At 43.4% G+C, this 11221-nt stretch overlaps 1 non-coding gene across 1 annotated transcript; it reads left to right on the top strand.

Annotated features, from left to right (window-relative positions):
• The first annotated feature begins 407 nt into the window (after window positions 1-407).
• On the top strand, window positions 408-598 carry LOC134959990 (U2 spliceosomal RNA). Its single transcript, XR_010187684.1, has one exon. It is a non-coding gene; the product is annotated as a U2 spliceosomal RNA (small nuclear RNA).
• Window positions 599-11221: the final 10623 nt, after the last annotated feature.

Below are 11221 nucleotides of genomic sequence, written 5' to 3'. Positions count from 1 at the left end.
TGCCTCTGTGGGCCAGACACACCCCAATCCAGAATAATACGGATGGGGTAGTGGTTAGCATTGCTGCCTCACAGCACTGAGGCCATGAGCTTGTTTAAATAGAAGTATATGCATATACCAAGCAGGTTTAAATTGCTCTACAGTCTTAGCCTCTACCACCGCTCATGGGAGGCTATTCCACTTATCCACTACCCCTTCTGTGAATAAATTTTTTCCTTAAATTTTCCCTGAACCTACCTCCGTTCAGTGTATGCCCATAACTGTGTGAAGTTATATATGTATATATATTCCCTGTACTTGCAGGGATTGGGGTTCCAGGACCGGTCCACAAATACCGGTATTTTTTTGAGTCTACTTTTCCTTACACTATGTCAATGTAATGGGTCTGGTACTCTGTTTATTACTTAGCCGCTTCTTGGTCTTTTGGCTAAGATCAGGTGTAGTATCTATTCTTATCAGTTTAATATCTGATACGCCCCCTATCTGGGGGCCATGTATTAAATGGATTTTTAGAACAGGGAGATGGAAGAAGAGCTTGCTCTGTCCACTCCACGCATTGACCCGGTATTGCAGTACCTCCGGGACCGGTGCACCTGTCAAACAGACTTTTTCTATTTCTTGTACTCTATGTACTCATGAATTGCCAAATGGCTTGACAAAGCTCCTTAATCAGTTCATACTGTGCAACGAAGCTGGTCTTTGACAGACAATATAGCTCCTTTACTTCAGAGGCATTTTGAGGCTTCTTCTAAAGAAAATGGTGAGATAAATCCTGTCAGTGAGGATCCTTCAGGATAGAAATAAGAAATAATCTACTGAATTTCTTGGTTTCCACCTCTTCCTTCACGTTGAGAGAATGTTGATGGAAGTCTGACTACACACCTGATGCAAAAAGTTTATATTTCCAGGGAAATGTGTCTGTCTCTAGTACATACTGTTTTCGGTTCAGTTTCGGTGTCTCATTATTAGAGACAGTATTTCTTTATCCTTTTCGCTGATAAAGACACTGATCTAATGAAGGTTCCACTAATAATTAGTGGACGCATCCATCATGGGAGAGCCTACGGCGACTGTCTTTACTAAAGTACAGTATGTGACCTTAACAGTCATCACAGATTGACAACAGTGAGACCGTTATTATATTGGTATTCATTCTGACAGGAATATTACTACGCGCTCTCCTGGCTTATGCATGAATTTTTAAACCGTTTGCAGGTTGCATAATGCAAGTTGTCCATTCTTGTGGCAGCTGATCCTTTTCAAATTATCCATTGACAGATTTGGTCTCTCAGGCTCTATTCCCTATCTACTCAATGTTGCATCTTTTCCCTGGCTATGACACCCTTCTATTCATTATGGTTGCGAATCGTGAAATTCTGCTTCCAAATTACAACGTACTTTGCAGGCAGGAGCAAATAACTCTATCAGTAAAGTGTATGCCTGCGGTATAACAGGTCGTGGGTTCTCATCCTGAGTAAATAGCTGAGAAATGGGTATTTTAACCTATGTCAGGAAAATGTGTATTCTTTTGGGAGGCATTTGTCTGCCTAGAACACGGCCTTCCGAGGTGCCCTCTGCAGGGGCCACGGAGTCGGACACGCTGGTTCCCAGTGGGGAAGATACCAACTTTCTCAGAGTCCACTGGTCCATTGGTTGTAGTGAATTTGTATCACGAACATATATTCTGAATCTTGGGGAACACGTACCAAGCAAAATTCTTTAGTGCCCATCTTGTTTATGTTGCATCCAAGAGACGGGCTCTAATCATTGCAGTCTGTTCGCTATCCGCCACAGGAGTATTCAGTCCAATCCTTTTCCCATCATCTGGGCATCGCTGCCATTTTGGGTCAGTTGTTAAAAAAAAAAAAAAAAGAGCTCTGTCTCATGCACTTTGTTCTACAGCGGACCTTGGTTCTGGATTTCTTCCTTCGCAGATGATGTTATTCATGGGTGGTATTCTTTTCGATACCTGGTATCTCGAACTTTGGCGGAGTGCAGGATTTACTGACCAGAATAGATTCAGGGGTCAGGCATACACTTCCTCTGCAGGACAGTGGTGATTTTACAGGTGGCTCCATTCCCCCGATCTTCTGCCGGGTTTCTTCAATCTCAGTTTCAATGTTATTAATCTCAGGCAGGATTGAGTTTACATAAACAGCATAGCTTCTCAATTAAAATACGAAGATATTTTCATTGGTCGATCTTTTCGTTACACAATACAGATCTGACTCATAGGACTTCATTCTGTCTCGACATGGAGGGTCATACCTACAGTCAAAAGTTTCACACATTACGGTTTTTGGTTTCAACTCTGTCATTTTCAATGAAACTGATGTCCGAAGTGGAAATGTCACTTCCGATCTACGGGCGATCTACAACGCCTTGACTCCAGCTCAATGTCTTCTATAAGGTCTGTCCACTGTGGCCTATATCAATTGTTCTGTGGCACTTGTAGCTGGAGAGCCATCGGAACAGTATCTAACATATGCAGAGGGCGGAATTTTGGATTCCGGCAATATCTGTCATCTCCAGTTGCAGAATGGGCAACTGGGGAGCGGACTTCCTGGATCGTCAGGCTGTTCTTCCTCTGGGATTTCTGGCTTTGGTGTGTCTATGACTAGCCGACATAGACCTCAGGGCTTCCTTGGTACTGTGATCGCTCCGGGGATCCTCTTGTGGCAATCATGGATGCTGTGTCAGCTCCTTCTCACTTTCATCTAGCATATTTATTCTACCTCTGGCAAAATCTAGTGAGTACTTCAACGCATTTGACCAGTGGCTCTTTCGGTTTTCCTAATCCGCTTCGGATTTGCCTGTTGACTATGTTCTGCAATGCTTCAGGCCAGGGTGACCAGGGCTCCTTACAGGGTACCTTTCCGGCCAGCTTTCCACTCTCAAACTTTGCGTCATCAACGGGCTTTTGTCTCTTCTGACTGTGACGGCGTGATTGTGGAGAACAACGTCATCAAGCCCTACTACGTTTCTGGGTCTCTAACCAATCACAATGCCAGAACACTTGTCATCGTTGGTGTGTATTTAACGGTCACTCAGCTGGAGTTCTTAGTCCTTTCAGCCTCTTATCTTTTCTGCAACACAGTTGTCAGAGCTACATTGTCTTCTTGTCTTAGGAGACAGGGTTCTGCTCTAGAATTTACTTTCCAGAATGGCTCCTGTTTCTCCTTTCCGGCCTCTGGACTCTTGTTGAGTTGCGGTTTCTTTTCTCTTACAGTGTTTTTGTTTATGCAGTTAGGGTGGTTTTACTTACAAACCACAAGTTGTAGCTGTTTTTTCCTCTCCAACACATTGTGCTTTCTGTGTCGTCCCGGGCTCATCCGGGGCGGGGCGGTACTTGGCCTTATTGGTTGTCGTTCGAACCTTACATATTACCTTGTTGGGTTTGTTTGCTGCGCCCAAGCGTGGCTGGCTGACCTCTAAGAACACGGTGACGTGCTGGGTTAATTCTGCTATTCAGCAGGCTTATGTTTCTTAGGCGTTGCCTGTTCCTGATTCCTTAGGGGCTCATTCGACTCGACCTGTTGGAGTCTCTTGTGCTGTTCGCGGCGGTGTATTTGTCGAACAGCTGTGTAGAGCGGCGACCTGGTCGTCCGTATATACCTTCACAAGGTTCTTCAGTTTTTCATACTTTTGGTTTGGAGACTGCCTCTGTTGGGCATCAAATTTTGCAGACTGCTATGTCGTCTGTGTCTCCCTCCTCTAATTAGCTTGCTTTGGGAAATCCCATTAGTAAGTGCGCAGCGTCCCCCAGATGGATGAAAGAGAAATAGGGATTTTTGTTTACTTACCGTAAAATCTCTTTCTCTGATTCCATCTGGGGGACGCTGCGATCCCTCCCGTATATATGTTCTGTTCTGCCTTTTCCGGCTTTGTTAAACGTTAACTGAGGTAATCTGCTGGTCAGGCTGGAGATGGGAGGGGTTAGAGGGGGGAGGAGTTAGTTTTTTTTATAGGTTCTGTGCCAAACTCCCATCCCACACACTCTAACCCCATTAGTAAGTGCGCAGCGTCCCCCAGATGGAATCAGAGAAAGAGATTTTACGGTAAGTAAACAAAAATCCCTATTTTTGTGCTCAGCACTGAGTATTCTGTAACTGCTTGTTGATGTGAAGCCTAAAATGTGGAGTAATCAGAAGAGATGTCTTGTAAAATAGGTGAGAGTATATACATGGTTTTATCAGCTTATGTACAACCGTGTCTTCCTGTGTAATATGAATGGCTCACTGGTGTATGTTTTAAAGTGGTCCCGCCACATAAGTCTTTGGACCAATTTTCATTAGAATCCTGACTATGGGCGTACTCTGCTTCAGAGATGGCTCCTTGTGAATCGGTAGCCTTCAGTGTCCTAAATATTTGTTCAGCCCCTAAACAACAGCTTCCTTGAGGTTGCCTTCAGTTCCACTGTAACAGTATTTTATTGCGGTCTTACATTCACTTCTAATTATTACCTGAAGCACTTACAGTATATACCTGTGATCATATAAGACTATGTGTAGTTATAATTTACTGGACATCTGGCTAGGTCTTATCAAGAATTGCAGCTTTTACTACAACACTTTATTCTTCAGGGTTCATAGGCATCCACAGGGATGACCTTGGGTATGATGGTGGAGACCCTTTTGACTATAATCTAGAAATCTTTGTTCTAAATTTATTTTTAATTGTTCATATATCCAGCTGTCTTGGATAGCCATAGCCTCTTTTTTATTTATGGCTTTGGTAAAAGTACATTCGAACATACTAGGTATCCATTGTTCTTATGGGTAAAAGGGATTTGCCATATGTGAAAAGTGTGGGTATAACACCCTGATATTTCCATTCAAGAATATTGGGAGCTGTGTGATTAGCAAGAACGAGTTATAGTAATGTAAGGGCAGACATATTGGCTGCTTTATGCCACTGAAGGATCTGCTGTTTTCAGCCATGTCATTTTTTGAGGAGCGATCCCAGTAGGTAGAAGAAACATTGCAGAGAGGTGGACAGTGCTTGAAGTTCACCTCTCATTTAAAGTAAACAGCTGTGCATTAGGCTGACCTTTCATTCCTTCTCCGCTAATATCTGCATGTTCTTTGCTAATCCAGTCTCATCTCATTTACTTCCAGTTCATCGTTAGACTTTAACGTGCCACTTTGTAACCTGTTACCTGGGCTATGATGGGTGACTTCCGGAGCCCAACCTTCTTTGTTTTTCACAGTTAAGCAGAGTATATATATTAAAATGTATGTTTAAATTAAAAGATTGCTGGTTATATTGCACACATAAATTAAAGAAATGTTAAACCATAAAAGCAAGTCATTCATTGTGTTTGGGGATGAACAGTAAAAGCATGACATAAATGTACATAAAGTTAGTTTGTGCGCTGTGGGTTAGAAAGAATGGTGCCCACCAATAAATTAGATGGAAATACACCAGTACCTTGTTACGATTGAGGCCAGGGATTTTCACCAGGACATGTCAGACTTTTTGAGCTCAGAACCCATTCCAAAGGCCTCAGAAATTTCAGAATATTTTCTATATTTACACTTTTTAAATGTTCTTTGCTTATAAAATATTTTTAGAACAAATTTGGTCTCCCCAACTAAAACTGCTGGATAACAGTTCTGTCCAATGGGACTCCGCGCATTTCACAATTGGTGATTTGGCTGTTTGTGCTCCAGATTTCCTGCCTAAAACAAGTCTTTTATATCAGCATGATGTGTAATGTGTGTGTGGTGTTAAATACTAGAACACTGCTCTCGGACATGTAAGTTATACAGATGAAAGAGCACTAAAGACAGAGACTGAGTACAGTAAAGAACCAGGTACATTTAGGCATGGCACTTCTATTTTGGTCACACTAACTGCAATATCCGGCCACTACTTCTCCATCTTTCCTTACAGATCACACACCGTATCACTAATAAATACATGCCGAGTGACTTAACAATTGACTACTACTTTAGTGGCACGATTATATATAGTTTATAGTAGGTTCTAATTATTGTGTGAGTGTATGTACAATTAACAGGCAGAATGGGTTATATAAAAAATGTAAATAACTGAATGCACTGTGGTAGGGGGATCGGGGTATGGTTAATTTGCTGGCTGTCTGGATCCTGATGCAGGAATCCCAACACCTGTCACAATGTCAGCGCCGGAATCCTGAAAAGGTCAGGAGACAGACACCGGAATCCCAACCTACGTAAGTATAGCGCCTAGGTTAGGTTTAAGGGGGAGGGGGGGTGTTAGTCTAGTCAACATCTGGAGACGTGGGGGGGGGGGGGAAGGGGGCAGTAGGCTTAGGCACCCACAGGGGAGAGAGGTTTAGGGGGAGGGTTAGGTACTGTCAAAGTCAGAAAAATGTCTCTATGCACGTTGCCATATTTGCACCGCACACTGGTCCGCGCTGCGCATGCGTACGCTCTCCCGTGAAGGCGCATACCCGCGATAGCGTGCACTCGCAGGCGCGGTATGCGTATTTACGGTAGAGTTTATGTAGTCGTAGCGTGCGACTCATTCGTTACATATTTTCATAATTAATGTAGTTTATAGATCATGATCCCTTTAATGATTTCTGAAAGTTTGGTTAATATAGAATGTCCCTGAGCTGAGGAATCCCTCTTTGTATTGTACGAAGGGTCTGACAGGAATCATACAGCAGTGTTTGGTACCCATCGGAAGAGTATTTAATTAGCAATATTCCGGTGTTGGTTTGGAGCGTATTAATCGCTCGTGCGAATAGTTATGGACATAAGAAGTTTATGTCCATTTCTATTATTTACTCATACTCAGGTATGCGGCGGGAAACCTAGTTCCCCACCCACCTGAGCTGTTTGAAATCGTCACAGCCCACCTGTATGAATCACCCTATGACCTTTTGTTATGATGCAGGGCCGAATTCCTTCGGCCAATGGACAATGGGATTGTAGGATCAGGAGATTGCATTGTGTGTGGGGCATAAATAGGCAGGCCGACCACATCCAGCTCTCACTCTCTCATCAACGGTTATCTGCTGATAGCCGGGAGCTGGATATCGAGGCGCAGGCGATCATACCCTTTGTGCGTAAGTTTCTCTCCGTAATCATTGTCTTTCTGTGAGCCAATTTCTCTCATCTCTCTCTCTCTCTCTCTCCCTGTTCTGTTCTCTCATATCTCCCCTAGACTAGGCTAGTATTGTATTGTATTAGATAGTATTGTATTGTATTGCATTTAGGTCAGTGTAGTATTGTCTTTTTGTATTTATTGTTTAGTTCTGTGGTTAGGAAGTCTCTGTTATATTGTAGTGTATCATTTGTACTGTTATCCCCTTTTACAAATATATTAGATATAATACAGTTAATAGGCTTTGGAACCTAAACCAGTATCTGTGTATTTTCTATAGTATTAAGTGTTCACTTGAGCGTCGGTGACGCTCAAGCAGCCTTGTAGTTAGTCAGGTTACACAAGGTTGCACTTACACCCTGTACTCACATTAAGGTATTCTGTGTATTTCATTGGTATAAGGTTTAAACATTAAGGTATAGCGTTGTGAGCGTCTGCGCCGCTGGTGACCTCCTCGTGGTCTCGAGCGTATGCTACGCCATAGCGAATCATTACTCTAGTCATAGCCAATAACGTGTCCTGTGATCACTGGGCCGTGAGCGAACGTGACGCTTGAGCGTCTCGCCTACGGCTGAGCGATCGTTACGCAACTAGCGTACCATTACGGTACTTCTTAAGCAAACAGCGTACAGTGTTCTTAGACTTCATAAAGGGTTATAATTACGACAAAAGGAATTTAGCATTGTCAATTGGGGACTCGTCCTATCCTTCTCATATCTGCACTAGGTAGATCAGCAGACATTATCCCCCAGCAAAGGGTGGGAGGTTGTCTCCCAGTGCTGACGGGATAAGCGTCTGCTTCGCTTAGATAAAGAGTGCTGAAGGAATCCGGGAACCGGAAGTAAGAACAAAACGCTTGTGTCTTTTAAAACTGTTTTATTTCTCTTCTGTCTTGCGTATACACGCACGCATACATTTATCTGCATTTCTTTCTGTTTCATTTTCGTACATCACTATTCCTGTTTGCCAAATTTTTATAGTTGATAGAAAGTGCTAAAAGAGATTTGCTGTTATTTCATAGTAGAGGTAATAGTTAAAGTATAGAACAACACACGATCTGCCTGGGAGATAAGGCAGTCAGTGTGGATTGCGGTAGATGATCAGGGATCATTTACATTGATAAAAGTATATATTGTGTTACGGTGGATCTTTGCATTGCGTACACGTGTCGCTAACAAAGACTAGCGTACGCAATCCAAAAGGCAGACGCACGCAGCGTACATTACGCAACGTAGCGTCTGGTTACGCCCACGTAGCTCGTCACGAAAAGTTGAATTAGCGCAAAGCGATAATTAGCGCAAAGGCGATAAGTAACGCACAGCGGTAGATAACGCGACGCGGTAAATAACGCAAATCTATTTTTGAAAAAAATCTGAAATTTAGTTTAACAGATCCTACTCCTAATTGGTAACACTGTTGGACTGAAGACAATTTCTGCGCAGAAATAGATATAGAAACAAAGTGTACATGTGTTGAGTGAGTGTGGTTTTGTATACATAAGTTTATACAACTTTAAGGTGGAACCAAAAGGAAAGCCGGGTACTCGTCAAGGGACATACGTGTAAGTGACATATACGGTGGCTAGGGAGGCATCCCTGGTTAAATAATATTTGAGCATTAGAGTATAGCGGACCATAAGGTAACAAGACCAGGAGGTCATAAGGAACAAGACCAGGAGGTCGTAAGGTAAAAGGTCCGCTATAAAAGTCCAGTGGCACAACGCCTGGGGTGTTGGTGCAGAACCCATATAGGCCATAAGCTCTTGCTGAAGGAATCGCGGCCGGAAACATCGATTCCATTAATCTCTCAGTACATAACAGGTAGTGCTTATGTACTGAACGATTGGACCGCACGTAATTGTGTGCAGTAGTTAGTAATCTGACCTAATACCATTAGAGTAAAGTGGTCACAAACGCTATTTGTACATTCTGACGTGATTTGTGTAATTTTTTATTTTTGGAAGGGAAGTTCGCTGGTCACTCAGGAACTATCTAACAACCCCAACTTTACTGGAAAGAGTAAGTGTCCTGCGGGTAACCCTCATATGTTCCAGTAAACTGAAGGTTCCATAGGGGCCCTGTATCGAGTACGCCAGCACCACGTCGGTGTGATCAGGTCGTATTGGTCGAGGTGGGCGAGTGAGTGGGGTACTCGGTAAACCGCCACCGCCGGCCTACTGTGGAGTAATTTGGTTGTCTGAAAAGGCTTGCTGAAAACCTTGATACAGAGATCCAAGGAGGACTAAGCAACACCTGCAGACTATGGGGGCCAGTTGCTCAGGTAGGGGGCGATCAACCCTGGTTCAGGTTGATTCTGTGAACCGACCAGTTGGGTCGGCACGATATGTAATGTGTGAAAAATATGGAAGTCACACCGAATCTTTATGTGATGAATGGGAGAGAATGACTGTACAAGACAGGGACAAATTCCCAAGAATAGGTAGCTTTAGTCCAGAAGTGTTACAAAATTTAAGGAGGAGGATATGTCTCGTAAAATCAGCAAAGAGACGAATTCAGCATCATGATTATTTACAGTTATGGCACCAGGAAGGTGAGATACAGAGAGGTTTGGCTCTGGCGGCAGGATCTGGGGCAGTCAGGAAGCTGATAGCCACAGCTCCTCCTCCACCATATATTGCAGGAGAGAAGTTGATTACGGAGAGAAACGCACTGGGTTATAAAACAAAAACTCTTAGTAACCTTGTAAATGTTAATGATGTTAACCAAATAACTCATGCAAGTATTAACCCGTGCAAGATGTACCCTGTTTTGAACCTTCCTCAGGAGTGTGATCAAGAAGACGATTCAGCAACAATTTCAGCTCTCTCTCTTGCAGCCACCATAGCAGAGACCACAGTAGGCACAGCGACACCCACGAGATTAGTGAAAGCCCCTAGCGGAGGGATAGGTGAGGTCGTGTCAACGGGTAAGTACGGCACCATGCACTACACTGAAACAATTGTACCACAACAAGCTGTAGAATCTACACAGGAAGAGGCTGTTAGAATTGCTCCTGTAAGGGTAATAGCAGTTCCCAATGGAAAAACAGATGTGTCTGGAGCCACTCCCATAAGGAACATTGCCATGTACACTCCATTTTCCAGAATGGAATTAAGAACAATAGTGTCCGAATTTCCTGACCCCAGGAAGGATTTAGTTGCTAGCCAAAAATACATCAGGGATCTAGGTAACACTGTAGAACCCAACAATAAGGATTGGCAGATACTGCTAAGAGCTTGTTTACCTTCCAATGTTGACGCAACTCAATTTTTAGCTGACTGTGCATTGGATAAAGATGTACCGCTTACAGACGTGTACAACAAGGATAATGTAAAAAGGATAAATTTACAGCTAAAGGAGTATTTCCCAGCCGTTGTTAAATGGAATAAAATATTTTCCATTAAGCAAAAGGAGTCCGAAACGGCAACAGAATATTTTCACCGGGCACTATTAGAAATGGCAAAGTACACTGGTATAGAAGACATTAAGACCAACCCAAACCATCGAGAAGTAGCAGTATCTGTACTGATGGATGGTTTGAAAGAAACATTGAAAGCTAGGGTACAGACCACGCAACCATGCTGGCGAGGTCTGTCAGTGTCCACATTGAGAGAGGCTGCTATTGATCACGACAGAAATATCACTAGGCACAGGGAGTCGCAAAGTGATAAGTTGATGTCCGTAAGTATACAGGCGCTGACCACAAAGCAGCCTGCGTATGTACCACCGAATCCTGTGGGTAAGGCAAGTGTAATAACATGTTTTTCTTGTAACAGACCGGGACACTTTGCACGAGAATGTAGAACAAAGAATGTACAAAGATCTTTTCAACCCCCTAGACAACAACACAACACACGACAATGGGAGCAGGGTCCACAGAGGCGGAGTTTTGAGCCACATACAGGGGAAACAAAAAGATACCCCCCGAACAGAGATTGGCATGCCTCTGGTAGTTCCCAGCTAACCCCCTCACAAGTAGTTGCTGCCAGCGGGATTCAGGGAGGTCAGCATACCCAATAGGGGTGTGGCCATACCTGTAATCTGCACCCAGTTAAGTTGATTGCTAGTCTTGGAAGCGAACCAGAAATTGCAATCAATGTAGCTGGAAAAACTTTAAACTTTCTTGT

This window comes from Pseudophryne corroboree, chromosome 1 (genome assembly GCF_028390025.1).
Source record: "Pseudophryne corroboree isolate aPseCor3 chromosome 1, aPseCor3.hap2, whole genome shotgun sequence".
In the NCBI taxonomy this organism is placed as follows: domain Eukaryota; kingdom Metazoa; phylum Chordata; class Amphibia; order Anura; family Myobatrachidae; genus Pseudophryne; species Pseudophryne corroboree.
This window is presented reverse-complemented; position numbering and strand designations above follow the sequence as displayed.